Source organism: Ixodes scapularis, unplaced genomic scaffold (assembly GCF_016920785.2).
Source record: "Ixodes scapularis isolate PalLabHiFi unplaced genomic scaffold, ASM1692078v2 PGA_scaffold0__279_contigs__length_252992795, whole genome shotgun sequence".
Taxonomy (NCBI): Eukaryota; Metazoa; Arthropoda; class Arachnida; order Ixodida; family Ixodidae; genus Ixodes; species Ixodes scapularis.
The window spans coordinates 198,696,737-198,710,719 of record NW_024609835.1 but is presented as its reverse complement, the minus strand read 5'-3'; the positions used below and the strand labels follow the sequence as shown (position 1 = coordinate 198,710,719).

The window sequence follows — 13,983 nt, the reverse complement described above, 5'->3', positions numbered from 1 at the left end:
CGGGCACATTACTTAGGTACATTAATCTGAAATCTTGTGTAATGCCTAAACAGGAATTTATATATCCTTAACAGCCCACCGAAGTCTAGAAAATCATACCGCATATGCAACATGAATTCTAAACCTTCTTAATTAAGTCTACTAAATGAAGAATTCAAGCGCTCCCGTGCTCTGCTGGTCATGCTGTTCCAGTGTCTAAAAGGCTTTAACACCAAGGTAGCTAAGTTTTTTGAGTAAAAAATCAGCTTTTGTCTGGCAATTTAGAGCCGTAAAAATCCCCAAGAAGCCAGGTACAACCGAACCTGAGTAGTTTTTCTAACACAGATGGGTATCTCTGCCCGAATTCGCCATCAACTGACAAATTTAGGCTTCACTGCTCTATGTTTGACTCTCATCTGGCATCTTCGGTCCCGCATCTCCAAACAAGTGCCAGAGTTGGGCTTCACTTCATGTTGTTCGGTTTTAATGTGGCAACGTTGGGCCTCAATTGACAAATAAGTGCCAGAATCAGGCTTAACATTCGTTCTTTCGGTTCGTATATAGTATATTTGTCTCAATTCTGGAACTTTGGCAATTATGTGACAACCCAGACCATAAGCGATTGAAACTCCAAAGAAAAGTACTCTTGTACTAGTTAATGTCTTGGAACTAAACCGTACAAAGACCAATACGATTGCCAAGTTTGTCTTACGTTAAGCTTTTGTCTGGAGTGCTACTTGGGTACCTTGTAACATTGAAACCGAAAAACCAGCTGAGTTCCGAAACACTTAGCTTTTTGTAACGGTTAATTGTTGATAAAAAAATCTCTTAATGGTGCTCTGAGTAAAGTGATTAGCAGTCTCAAATCAAATCAAATCAACTGACTTTTATTTGTTTCCATATAGAATGCATGCGGATACCGCTGATAGTGTGGATGATAGTGTGGTAAGAGACTTTAAATTAAATATCTCTTCTTGAACCTCAGACATTGAAATCTTAAGCATACATTAAATAAAACAACTTGAGCCCATATAAAAGACATCGTACCAAACGGTGCATTTTATTTGATGTAAAAATTGGAGCTTTTCCGGTTACGTTATTGCCAATTTACAAACAATTTTACATTAATTTAGTTCTGAAGATCGCTTCCTCTTCGGCGCCATTACCACAATAATTATATAGGTATGACTTGTCAGCGGTGTTAGGGATTCTCTGGCATAAAACTTTTTGTGGAGCTCAGACATAAAAAGTGAATGGAAATTGATGCGAGACACACTACAGAGAGACCTCCGTAATGAAATTCGTGAACTCCGTTCCGATAAAGGGAAATGAAGTCCAGTATGGATTTCATAAATGCTGAATTTGAGGGTATCAAGAAGAAGCTTTAAAGTGGAGCTACGGTTGACAACGAACTAATAAAAAAAACGAAGAGCTGACAGCTAGGTGTCTAGCACTCTAAAAAGAGATGAAAGCAAGCCAAATGAGCATTGTACAATGCGAACAACACTCACGAGCGTACAACCTTGAAATTAGAGGAGTGCCAGTAATCACAAACGAAAATCTGAAGGAAACGCTGCGTCCGCTCGGAGATGCAATCGGCGAACCGGTTGATACAGCGGACGTCGAAATTTGTCATCGAGTCCGCACACGAGAGCGCGGAAAGCAAAACATTGTCGGGCAATTCACGCGCAGGGAAAAGCGCGACAGGCAGCTTGCAAAGGCCCGATCAAACCGAATCACGAACGAAGACTTGGGACTTTCCGCAAACTCACCCGTTTTTATAAACGGACATTTGCGCCCAACTTTGAAAAAATTGCTTGCTAAGACTATTACCAAAAAACGCGATGCCAGGTGGAAATTTGTATGGGTAAGAAAGGGGAAGATCCTAGCCCGCAAATCAGAAACTACCGACTTTTATCGATAGAACAGGATGACGATCTCCTGAAGACTTGTTAAAACAAAAAAATCCCCGGATATGGTTTGACTGTATTTTAATCATTTGAAAGGGCAGTAGCTGACTTGTTTTTACCAGAAGATATCCGTAAGGATGTAAATAAAAAGAAGCGTCACCTTTTGAAACTGCTCCACTTGAATGTTAGATCGGCTAGATCCAAGTCTGACGATCTTATGTTTCCTTTTCAATCGTTTCAATGCACGTTTGACGTGATAATGTTCACTGAAATCTTGTACCAAGACGAAGCAGATTTTTTTATTCTTTCCCATTATCAACATTTTTATCATAACCGGGTATCCGGGCGTGGGGGTGGTGTCGCCATGCTAGTTGCAAATAATGAATGTGAAATTATTGAAGACTATACCTTGGCTACAGATGATTACGAAGTACCGTGCGTAAAACATAATCTTTACATTTTTTCTGTTGTATACCACCACCAAGTGGCAATGTCGCAAAGTTTTTTTGCTTTTCTAGACATTTTATTATGTTATGCAAACGAATGCAAGTGTTATATTTTTTTTAGGCGGAGATTTATATATTAATCTTTTAGAGGACACCCCCAACACTGCTGAGTTGATGTTGTTAAAGGGATACTGAACCGAAATTTCGAGCTCACAAAACAACGCCGAGCGGATAGGCGGGAAGCTGCAAACCCAAAAAAATATCACTCATACGGCAATATATTTTACGGATCGCCGTATTTTTTTTTGGAAAAGAAGTGCGCGATTGAACCCGGCCGACGAGGCGGACGAGGCAAGGCAAGTCACGATGCCCATTGTCTCTCCTTCTCGCTACGTCTTGTCAAGCTGGTGAACCGAAGCGAGCAAGAGAGAAGCGAGGCCACTTCTCCTCATTCTCAAATTCTCCCGGAGGACAGTTACGTCAAAGAACTCGCTTGATCGCGCCCTTCTTTTCCAAAAGTACGGCCGTCCGTTAGAGATATCGATATACGAGTGATATTTTGGAGTTCGTAGCTTCCCGTTCGACACTTCTGCAGCCTTACTTTGCGAAATCCAAATTTCGGTTCAGTATCCCTTTAACGGCAAATAGCTTCTCGAATGTTATAACTCACCCGACTCTCATTACGTCTTTTACATCAATATTAATTGATTTGTTTATTAAAAACTATGAAAAGGAAAAGGTCCAGGCTGGCGTAATTGCTTCAGATATAATTTACCATTTACCCATATTTATGCTATTTAACACAACACGTGAACCGCGTAAGCAAGACACAACTACAATAACATTCCAAAACATTACACCAGCTACACTAGGCATGTTTCGAAATAAGCTAATTAACACAAATTGGGAAGATGTATTTCATAGTGGTGACGCGGATAGTGCCTATCACAAGTTCATAGAAAAGTTTAAGCATATATATTTTGACTGTTTCCCAAATAAAACCGTAAAACTTGCTCGAAGAGGACGGAAGCCTTGGATGACATCGGCACTCTTAACAAAACAAATACGTAGGAAATACGAACTTTTTCATATATTTCTTGCCAAATATATGAAATAGTGCTAGCCCAATTTAGAGACTACAGAAATAAATTAACCACGGAAATTAAAAGAACAAAAAGAATTATTATTCTACTCTTTTTTATGCCAACTGCCTAAAAAAGGCCGATATACTATGGAAACGTATAAAAAGTGTTTTTAATGCCTCCTGCAGATTAAATCCAATCGAAAATATAGAACATAATGGTGAAGTTCTGAACGGATTGAATCTTGCAAATGTATTCAACAATTTTTTTGTTAATATAGGTAGCAGTTACCATAACCCAGAAGCGTAAAAAAAAATATCTTACCAACTCCAGAATCACTCTTTATATTCCCAACGGATAAAAATGAGGTTCGTACATCTATCATGTGTATCAATAATAGTCGGAGTCGTGATGCAGACGATCTATAAATTAGACCAGCGAAATACGTAATTGATATCATTGCGGCATGCCTAATTTTTATATAAAAAATCGCCCTATCATCTGGTACTTTTCCGCAAGCATGCAAGTTGCGAAAGTTATAGCTTTGTTCAAAACTTGAAACAAAAACGAATTATGGAATTATCGTCCTATATCTATACTTCCAGTATTTTCAAATGGTTTAGAAAAACTAATTCGCTCGTGGATTGCAAATTTTTGTGACAAATATTCTCTTATAACAGACTATCAATTTGGCTTCTGGAGAAATCGGTCTACAGAAGCAGCATTATTAGTTCAGACAGAATGTATACTATAAAACTTCGAAGAAAAAAAGTTGACGCTTGGAATATTTATAGATTTCAGCAAAGCTTTTGGTTGCATTCATCACACTATTTTGCTAGAAAAACTCATTGCTTATGGTATTCGAGTTCTTCCGCTTGCACTTATAAAATCATATCTAAAATATTGCTCTCTGTTTGTGGTAATTAATGACCAAAAATCAACCCTTCCAAACATATTGTCAGGAGTTTCTACAAGCAAGTATATTAGGGTCCCTTCTTTTTATACTATATATTAATGACTTAGTAAACATTGATCCAAATTGCAAGTATATCATCTATGCGGATGACACTACATATTGTTTTTAGACAGTTGTGAGCAGAGCTTAAGAAATAAAGCCAATGCATTTCTTCTAAAGTTGAAAGCATGGTCAGAAATAAATTGCTTAAAAACATTAATGCGCCAAAAGCAAAAGCAGTCATGTTGCGACCACGTGGTTCGGGTGAGAGACTTTCCACACCCCTCAACTTTGGATCTTTAAATATTGAATTTGTACATCATATTAAAAAGCTTGGAATTATTTTTCTGAAACCTTGCTATGGAATGATCACATTAAATATCTGCGCTAAACTTGGAAAAGTAGTAGGAAATATGAATAAACATAGACATCTTCCCACGAGTGTAAAAAGGGTGCTGTACAATTCATTATTCTATTCCCATTTGTGCTATTGTAACTTGGTCTAGGGCAATACATCCATGTCAAATTTAAATGCAATATACTTGCTCTAAAAAAAGGTCGTAAGAATTATTGCAAACGTCCCTTGCGTACATCCAACACAACCATTGTACAAAATTTACAAAATTCTTAACATACATCAAATGCATGATTATCGACTTACACTCTCGTATAAGTATGCGGCATATGGAAGTAACGATATGATCTTTGAACTCGCTGATTTAAAAGATAAAAGTTACTATTACTCCTCAAGATATCGCCAGCCTTTCCAGATTCCGAAATGCAGAACCAATTATGGTAAGCAGAAAATAAGCTACACGCTACCTATGTTATTAAATGATTATTTCATTCGGGATATAGATGTTATTCAGCTTTCGAAAAACAATATTCTCGAATTGTTTTTTTTCTTTTTTTTTAAATCTTGATCATGCATATGCCACTTCTGATCATATATGAATGCACAAAAAAATGTCATTTTCATTGTAAATACATTATGTGTCGTGTCGCAGCTGCTGAAGGGGCGTCCGGCGCTTCGCCAAGCTGCCTGCGTCTCTGGCATCCCATTCACCACATGTATCTGTGGTGACAAATAAAGTTATTATTATTATTATTACTATTATTATTATTATTATTATTATTATTATTATTATTATTATATATTATATATTATATATAGGAGAGAAAAAGACGAAGTGTCCGAAGGCAGTCGCTCTTTTTTTATCGTTCTTCCTATTTCCAGTATTATTCATATTATTTCAACCTGATGTGCTACCGGCGGACTGTTTGTGGCCCAAGTCGGGCCTTGGAGTCGCCTCGGGCTTAAGACGGCATCTATTTGCCATCTTGACTGCGAGTTCGCCGCCTTGAAGATCGCGACTGCAGCCCGATCCACCTCCATCGGTGTCCATCGATCATGCAGCCAGAGGTCGTCGTCTCATCTTACCATCGACGTCCAGCGACCGTCTGAGACTTGATGGCGATTCAGCGACCATCCAGTCCTTTGCAGAAACCGACTATCAACACACTGTGAGACCTGCCTTTCCCGGTGACCGTACAAGGCTGTCGTCGAATCACTGTTTTGCCGGTGTAGCTTGTCTCTTCAGCTGGCGGCGGGCATACCCCCTGGCCGCTGTAAGGTCTTCCGGCCTTGTTCAGCGGAATCGCCACCATCAGCACCGTCCTTGGTGTGTGCTGTGTGTTGGCTGCTTTTGCTCTGCTAAATCGTCCCCATCTACCACCGCTCGAGCACCGGCAAAGTGTATGCCTCTGCCAGGTTTTTACCAGTGATTAAGCTTGAACGCTTCGAACACCGACCTAACCAGATGTTTGACAGCCCGACTTGCATTCCACGATGCACGCGCATATCAGCTTTGTTTCGCGCTTAGCAAGTGAGCATACTGTTCAATCTTTTAGTGTATGACTCGCAAACGTCGATCTGCATTTTCCTATATTTATAGCTTCTTTCACCTCTTCCGTTTTACCATGGCCTCCACTAACTGTTCCAAGTGCCACGAGCCTTTACCTGTTGATGGGAGATACCTGATTTGCGCGAGTTGTGAAAACAGCTACTACCTCGGAAAGTCATGTGCCGGTGTTGCTGCGAGCACATTTAACTCCATGAGTTCAGCGAAACGAGAACAGTGGCTCTGCCATCTGTGCCGCACCTCTGTGACTAAGTCGACAGGAGGAAGCTTGGAAGCGGATTCGGATATAGAGTCCGCGTCATTTGCAGCCCAGTTAGCCGAAGTAAACAAGAAGATCGACTTGCTTCTCTCTCTCAAGAGTAGCGTGGATTCGCTCGCCCAGCTTCCGGCAAAAGTCGATGAGCTGCTCACCGTTAAATCTGCGGTTGATGCCATGGAACAATCTGTCAATGAGGTGCTTAAGTCAGTAGCCTTCTGTTCAGCTCAGTATGACACTCAGCTCAAACAAGTGGCTCAGCAGGATACTACTGTTTCGGAGTTACAGACCGCGGTGAATTCATTAAAGTCCTCCATGTCAATCCAATCAGAGGAGATCCAACGACTCAGGTCTGAGCTCAACAACTCCGAGCAATTTAGTCGTCGATCTAACCTTGAGATGCATGGCCTTCCCTGCAGACCCAATGAAGATCCTCGGTTGAGCTTGATGATATAGCACAAAAACTCGGCATCTCCGACTTCCATCTTTCAGAGGTTGAGGCCGTTCATCGCCTGCCCTCTTCGCGTGATACCATTCCCATTATGTTGGTCAGGTTTCGCTCTGCGCGTGTTAGGGACCGCTGGTTGAGGTTGCGTAGCTCACTGGGTACTCTCGCCCGCGAACGAAAACTCCCGAAACTCTTTTTTAACGAGAACTTGACACAGACGAACAAGGAGCTCTTTTGGAAAGCCCGGGCGAAAGGCAAAGTAAAACAATATCGATACGTCTGGGATAAAAACGCAAAGATCTACGCAAAAAAAGCAGAGGGAGCCCCACTCATTCACATTACTTGTGTCAATGACTTAGAACTCATTGCCTAGCAACCATGACCTTCACATTTTTTGACTGCGATGATTTCAATTCAATCTTGTGTAATTTTGACTCCTCAACTAGCGGGATCACCATTTTTCACACTAATATTCGTAGTGCTAGGAAGTATTGGGAGCAATTTGGTCTTATAGCCAGTTCCCTGTACGATCTTGTCGACGTGTGGGTCTTAACGGAGATAAATGTACCAGCTGCTTCTGTTGATCAATTCTCAATACCTGGTTATCAGCAATTCTTCCATACTCGCTCTGAGAGGACAGGTGGAGGCATTGGTATTTTTGTCAAAGATTCATGGGGTACAGAACAGTTAAAAAATACTTTCGTTCATGCAGAGTCTGTCACTTTCAAAATTTTCAACTCTGTATACTCTATCGCATTAGTCGCCTGCTATCGCCCTCCATCAGAAAGCGCTTCGTCTTTTTTAGTTGAATTGAGAGCTTGCTTGACTGACCTTCAGGCCGAGGAACAACTTTGCGTAGTCGGAGACATGAACCTTGACACTTTGAAACCCACAAAGTCAACCGAATCTGACTACTTGAATCTTCTCTCGGAATTTGGTCTCAACTGTACAATTCAAGCACCTACCAGAGAGGAAACTTTGAATGAACACCTTGTTTCTGCTTGTCTAGACCACATGAATATACGCACTCACGGCCTTTCAGTTAAGTCTGCTGTCATTTCGCAGAAACTCGCAGATCACTACTTTACCGCAGTTCAACTGGTTTCCGATACGCCTCTAAGACACGCCTGTCCGGAAACAAGACTTATAGAGGTTGTCGATCGGAAATTATTCGACAAATTAATCTCTTCTTATGATTGGGGGCGTTTACTAACATATTCAAATCAAGAACTCTACACGAAGTTTATTAATCTTTGGCAGACTTTTACAAGATGCAGTAAAAAAATAATTACTATCAGAAAGAGGCGAGCGGAACATATATGGTTGAATAATGACATCATTGCCGCGATTAAGTATAAAGAAATATTGTGGACGCGTTGTCGTCGCTCTCCCGATAATATAGACCTGCGGAATGAATTCCGAAGTGAGCGCAACAAAGTCACTGCATTAATTCGCTCCGCTAAACGTAACTATATTAAACAGAAGTTAATAGATTCCCGTTATGATTCCCGTGTAACTTGGTCTGTTGTAAACGATTTACGAGGAGGCCACAGCGCGAAACATTCTGTCGACGAGACGATCACCAGATATTTCCCTTGTAACAAACAGTCCACGGCAAATGCGTTTAATGTACATTTTGGGAAAACTTCAAATGTTTCACGCGATAGTGAAGTTTGTCTCTCAAAAGCAGCTCCAGTGAATGTAGCGTCGGCCTTCCTTCCTGAAATTACAGAGCAAGGTCTACATAGTATGTTGCTTAGTTTCAAACCGGGTTTGTCTCCTGGAATTGATAACGTCCGGATCGCTGATTTGCGGAGAAATTATGCACCCTTGAGTCATGTGATACTAAATATGTTAAACGGCTCCATAACGTCAGGTAATATTCCAGAAGATCTCAAAACAGCCATTGTCAGGCCTTTATACAAAAATGGGGATCATAGTAGCATCGAAAGCTACCGTCCTATATCTATCTTGCCTTCACTGGCGAAAATTTTAGAAAAACACATTTTCTAGACAATGTCAGCGTTCTTAGAAGAATTTAACCTCATGTCACCCCAACAGTACGGTTTTGTTATGGGTAAAGGCACCCAACCCTTACTTGAAGACTTTTCCGATGTTCTTCATAATGCATTTGAACATAATCTTTTCACGTGTGCACTCTTTCTAGATATTTCTAAAGCTTTCGACTCAGTCTCACATAAGGTACTTTTAAATAAGCTCTTCAGCCTCGGCTTCAGAGGCCCTTTTTACAGACTGCTAGAAAACTTTCTGTCAAGTCGTACACAGCTAGTTTCAATAAGCGGAGCTCGGAGTTTGAAAATGTCCCTAAAGACTGGTGTTCCACAGGCCTCGATACTATCGCCTCTTCTTTTTAACATCTATGTCAATGTTCTTCCGAAGGCGGTCAACTTCTGCGCAGTATTCCAATACGCAGACGATATTGTCCTGTTGTCGAGTCATGTACGATACCATGAGGCTGTTGAGCTACTCCAATCAGATGTATTACGGCTCATGAACTGGTTTTCAGCAAATGTAATTAATAAACGCGAAGAAAACACAACTAGTGTGCTTTCGTAGTCCACTAAAACAAGTTGTTTTAGACAAACCAATTTTTCTTCACACGTCAGACTGTGTTTCTTGCGAATGTGCGCCTATTGTTTAGGTGAACTGTACGAAATATCTGGGACTTTATTTTGATTGCGACCTGTCATGGAACTCTAACTTCTATATTTTCAAAAAAATACAAGCCGCTTCGTGCACCTTATATAATCTTCGCATACTTCTTCCCATCACAACGAAAAGACTTCTGACGCACGCCCTTGTTTATAGTATTCTCCGTTACGGAATAACTTTATTCGGACAGTGTACAGCCTTATTAGAATCTAAAGTGAACTCCTTACTAAATGGCATCCTGCGTAGTGTAGCTTACGGTTCTAGTTTCCAAAGATCTGATAACCTCTTTAATGACCTCTCGCTACCAACTTTTAAATCACTATTTTTGGAAACAGTAGTGCTGAGGCACTACTGGGATAACACCTTTAAGACCCCCAACACTGTCTGTCCTGCCCTTCGAGACGTGAGACCATATCAAACGCCACGCATCAAAACACATTTTGAAAAATGCGTTCGCCTCTATTATGTATCCCATATTTTTAACAACCTCCCTTCTGTGCTACTCGACGTAATTTCTCGAGGAGCTTTGAAACGTAGATTGAAGACTCTTTGCCTAGACATCATTTTTTAAAGTGCCGATTAATTTTTTGTTTTCATTTTGTTTTCTACTTGATGTGATTTCTGTGCGCTGTGCACTACTCCCCTGTTTGTATATATTTCTCTCTGTCACGCGTTCTAGATCTCTGAAGGGTTTATACTAACTTGCTTTGAGTGTGCCTTAAGTTATTCGTAAGGAACTAGTCCTACAAGCCTTTAGGGCTTTGGCGGTTCTGATATGTGTATATAGTTCCATTTGAAGCACCTGCATTAAACATTATTATTATTATTATTATTATTATTATTATATGGTTTGTAACTACGCTGTTTGTGCATATTAGTTTAAATGTATTAGTCACCTGCTAATATTTCTGGATTCGATTCCGGTTTTAGTGTCTTGCCTGAAAACATTTTGGTTCGTTTTGGGTTACGGTTACCAAGAACACCATAGCATTTAGTCGGCTGAACGTTTTCGAAGAACGTTTATATTTTCATATATTCGATGTGCACAAAATTTCCTCAGCAAGTTTGACCTCTTAATAAACACTACTCTCTCCCCTATCTTGAATCACCCAACCTCCGTACAATATAGAAAACGCCTTCTTATTTACAAAAAAACTGTGTGTCCCAGCTACGGTGAAAATGGCGCTAGCCGATGAGCCGAAAACGCAAATGATGGCTGGCTGTTAAGGTTTCACTGAAGCATAAATGAACTCCAACTCAGAAACGCAAAGACCACTCCTAATGTCCAAAGCCAAAATAGAGCGATCGCGCCGTGTTAATTCATCAGCAACGTCAACGACAGCGGAGCTAGCGGCGAACGGCCTTAACTGCGCTTCATGACGTCACATCTTATACCACAGCAATTTTCGAAAACTCTCAAAGTACGCTGTCTAATTTACACGTTGTATGAATTATGTTTTTTATATGCTCAATGCTTTGGACAAGAAAGAAAATTACACGCAAATATGGTCGCTCGCTTTCTAGTAAATTCTCTAGCACGTGGGAATCGGCGGCAAAGGCTTCGACGGGACATTGGAAAGGAGACCGGCCTTCTGTTCCCGGGGTTCGGCGAGGCGAGTGGAGTACGCTAATAATAATTAATATGCTTCACCCGTGCACAGATACTGCACGCTGAAATTCTTCTCTGTATGTTCCTGAGTAAAAACTCAGAAGAAACGAGTATGCACTACTTCATTGCTTTCGTGTAAACGCGTCTATACTAGCATAACCATTCATCAGATATTAAGGTTTTTTACACCAACTTCTATCGAATGCAATGTGCCCCGGAATATTGGACACAATTTCTTGAACTGTCCCCTCTACGTTCTAAAGCGACGCTCTAGAACGTAGAGGCCACAGCCAACAGATTAAGACATTTATGATGCATATCAGCGACATTGACTTTTCCGTCAGAAGTCGACGAAGAACAGAGAATTTTTATGGATTTTATTTAAGGGTACCTGGAAACCACGAAACTTAAAACGCGCCTCTATGTCTTAGACTCTCCTGTGTGACCAGCCACGCCTTCCCGTCGCAAGTTTAACGATAATTTTGCGATTTTGGCACCATGAGACAGTGCTGTATCATTCACCCTCCTGTCAAAGAGATATGGTTTTCTGATACAGGGAAGCTACAAATAAAACAAAAACTACGAGTAAATTGAAAAAAAAAAACGTGGCGAATCACGTCTCTTGTCAAAAATCAAAAGGCGAAACATAATAAAGCACGAACGAGGTCTTATAACGAGGTCGTGCCGGAGTCCACTTCCCGTTTTGTTTTGTTTTGCTCCGTGCCTTCGTTTTATCGCAGGTGTTTTTTGTTACCTTCGCATGTCGTCACTGCTAAACCATCCGGAAGCGGTAAACTCACTTTTTTCACAATAATAAGACATTCTAGAGTAATCTAGGGAAGTACAAAAAGATGTCTAACAAGTTTTCCTATACTCCCACATCTTTGTTCTCGATTTAGAAGCAAGCTTCTTGGTCTCTCGTGCATTTTTGTTTTGGTAAGGAGGGAGGGGTGCGTAGGAGACCCCTCTGTTATCCCTCGTTTGCACGGCACTGCCTCTTCGAGTAGGCAAATGAGCCAGTCTAGACTCCGTTCCCCCTATGCTGACAGCGCAGTGGGAGCTACGTGCTAGATGGAATAATCATTCGTATATTTTGCCAAGTGATCACGTTCCCATCCACGCCACCGCACCTAGCGCGATGTCAGGTCCGGCAGCTGCGTAGCTCCCTCCGCATTATTAGCTTAGGGATCAACGAGCTTTGCGTGCCCAGCGGACGCCCCGTGGCGAAATGGCGAGAGCCGAGTCAAGCCTCCGACTCGGGCAGTCACATAGGCCTGCGTAGGAGAAATAAGCTGGAGACACGGAGCGCTAATCCAGCTGTCCTGTTCTGATCGAGGCAGCGGAAATAATGGTGAGCGCGGGATGGTTTTATTCCCTATTGGCTGCTGATGGACTGCACCTTGGTTCATTTAGTCGCTGGGCCGTTTGTAGTTCTAATTGACGGTTGGCGGGCGCGAATCGGCTTCTGATTCAAACATAGGCATGGAACGCGCAAAAAATGATTGCTAGCGCGGGTCATAAAAGTAAAATGTTACAATCTGTTGACTTTGTGACCCGGACTATACTATTTAATAAAGTGAACTTAATTCCTATTTTTTGTTGAAAATTGTAACTTCTACAATACGATGAGGAATGTTCTGAGGACCTTCTTCTCGTATCTAAGAGAAATTAGGTTTACTATGTTTTCCGTTAAGTCTCCATACATGCCTATTCATTATTGTTTTTTTTTAATCAATTAACCAGCTTGCCTGCAATCGTATATATATATATATATATATATACAACACGGGCACTTCACGTCATCGTACGTGGTCTCCGAGGAGGATATGAACGAATATGTGCAGATGAATGAACCGTACTTAATCCAATGAATTAAAGAATCCAAGTTTTCAGGAACCCGCCGAAAGCCAAAAATTGGCGGAGCCAGGATTTGAACTCTGGGCCTCCCAATGTCCGGTCGGGTGTGCTAACCACTACACCACTGCACCTTGGCTTTCTGGCGTTTCCTACCTGTCTTAATAATGCACAAGAAACGAAATGTATCCAATCGGAGGTGTTCTGGAAACACACGCCGCCGCGTGGAACACGGTACGACGCTTAGTGTCACGTGGTACGTGCTCGTTTGTGCTCCAGAAATCCTCCCACTGTTTGTCTCGCCCCGTGTACATGTAGTAGTATTATTTGTTTATGAGCTTTAGAGACACGGTATCATCATCATCTGCGAGAATCAAGAGCCACGTTATTGAATATACAACACGGACACTTCACGTCATCGTACGTGGTCTCCGAGGAGGATATGAACGAATATGTGCAGAGGAATGAACCGTACTTAATCCAATGAATTAAAGAATCCAAGTTTTCAGGAACCCGCCGAAAGCCAAAAATTGGCGGAGCCAGGATTTGAACTCTGGGCCTCCCAATGCCCGGTCGGGTGTGCTAACCACTACACCACTCCACCTTGGCTTTCTGGCGTTTCCTACCTGTCTTATTAATGCACAAGAAACGAAATGTGTCCAATCGGAGGTGTTCTGGAAACACACGCCGCCGCGTGGAACGCGGTACGACGCTTAGTGTCATGTGGTACGTGCTCGTTTGTGCTCCAGAAATCCTCCCACTGTTTGTCTCGCCCCGTGTACATGTAGTAGTATTCTTTGTTTATGAGCTTTAGAGACACGGTATCATCATCATCTGCGAGAATCAAGA

The 13,983-nt window shown here is 41.5% G+C and overlaps 1 non-coding gene and 1 pseudogene across 1 annotated transcript; one reads left to right on the top strand and one right to left on the bottom strand.

Annotated features, from left to right (window-relative positions):
• The first annotated feature begins 1,242 nt into the window (after window positions 1-1,242).
• Window positions 1,243-1,903, top strand: LOC115331218 (annotated as a pseudogene).
• An 11,762-nt stretch (window positions 1,904-13,665) lies between these two features.
• Trnap-ggg lies at window positions 13,666-13,738 on the bottom strand. Its single transcript has one exon. It is a non-coding gene; the product is annotated as a tRNA-Pro (tRNA).
• Window positions 13,739-13,983: the final 245 nt, after the last annotated feature.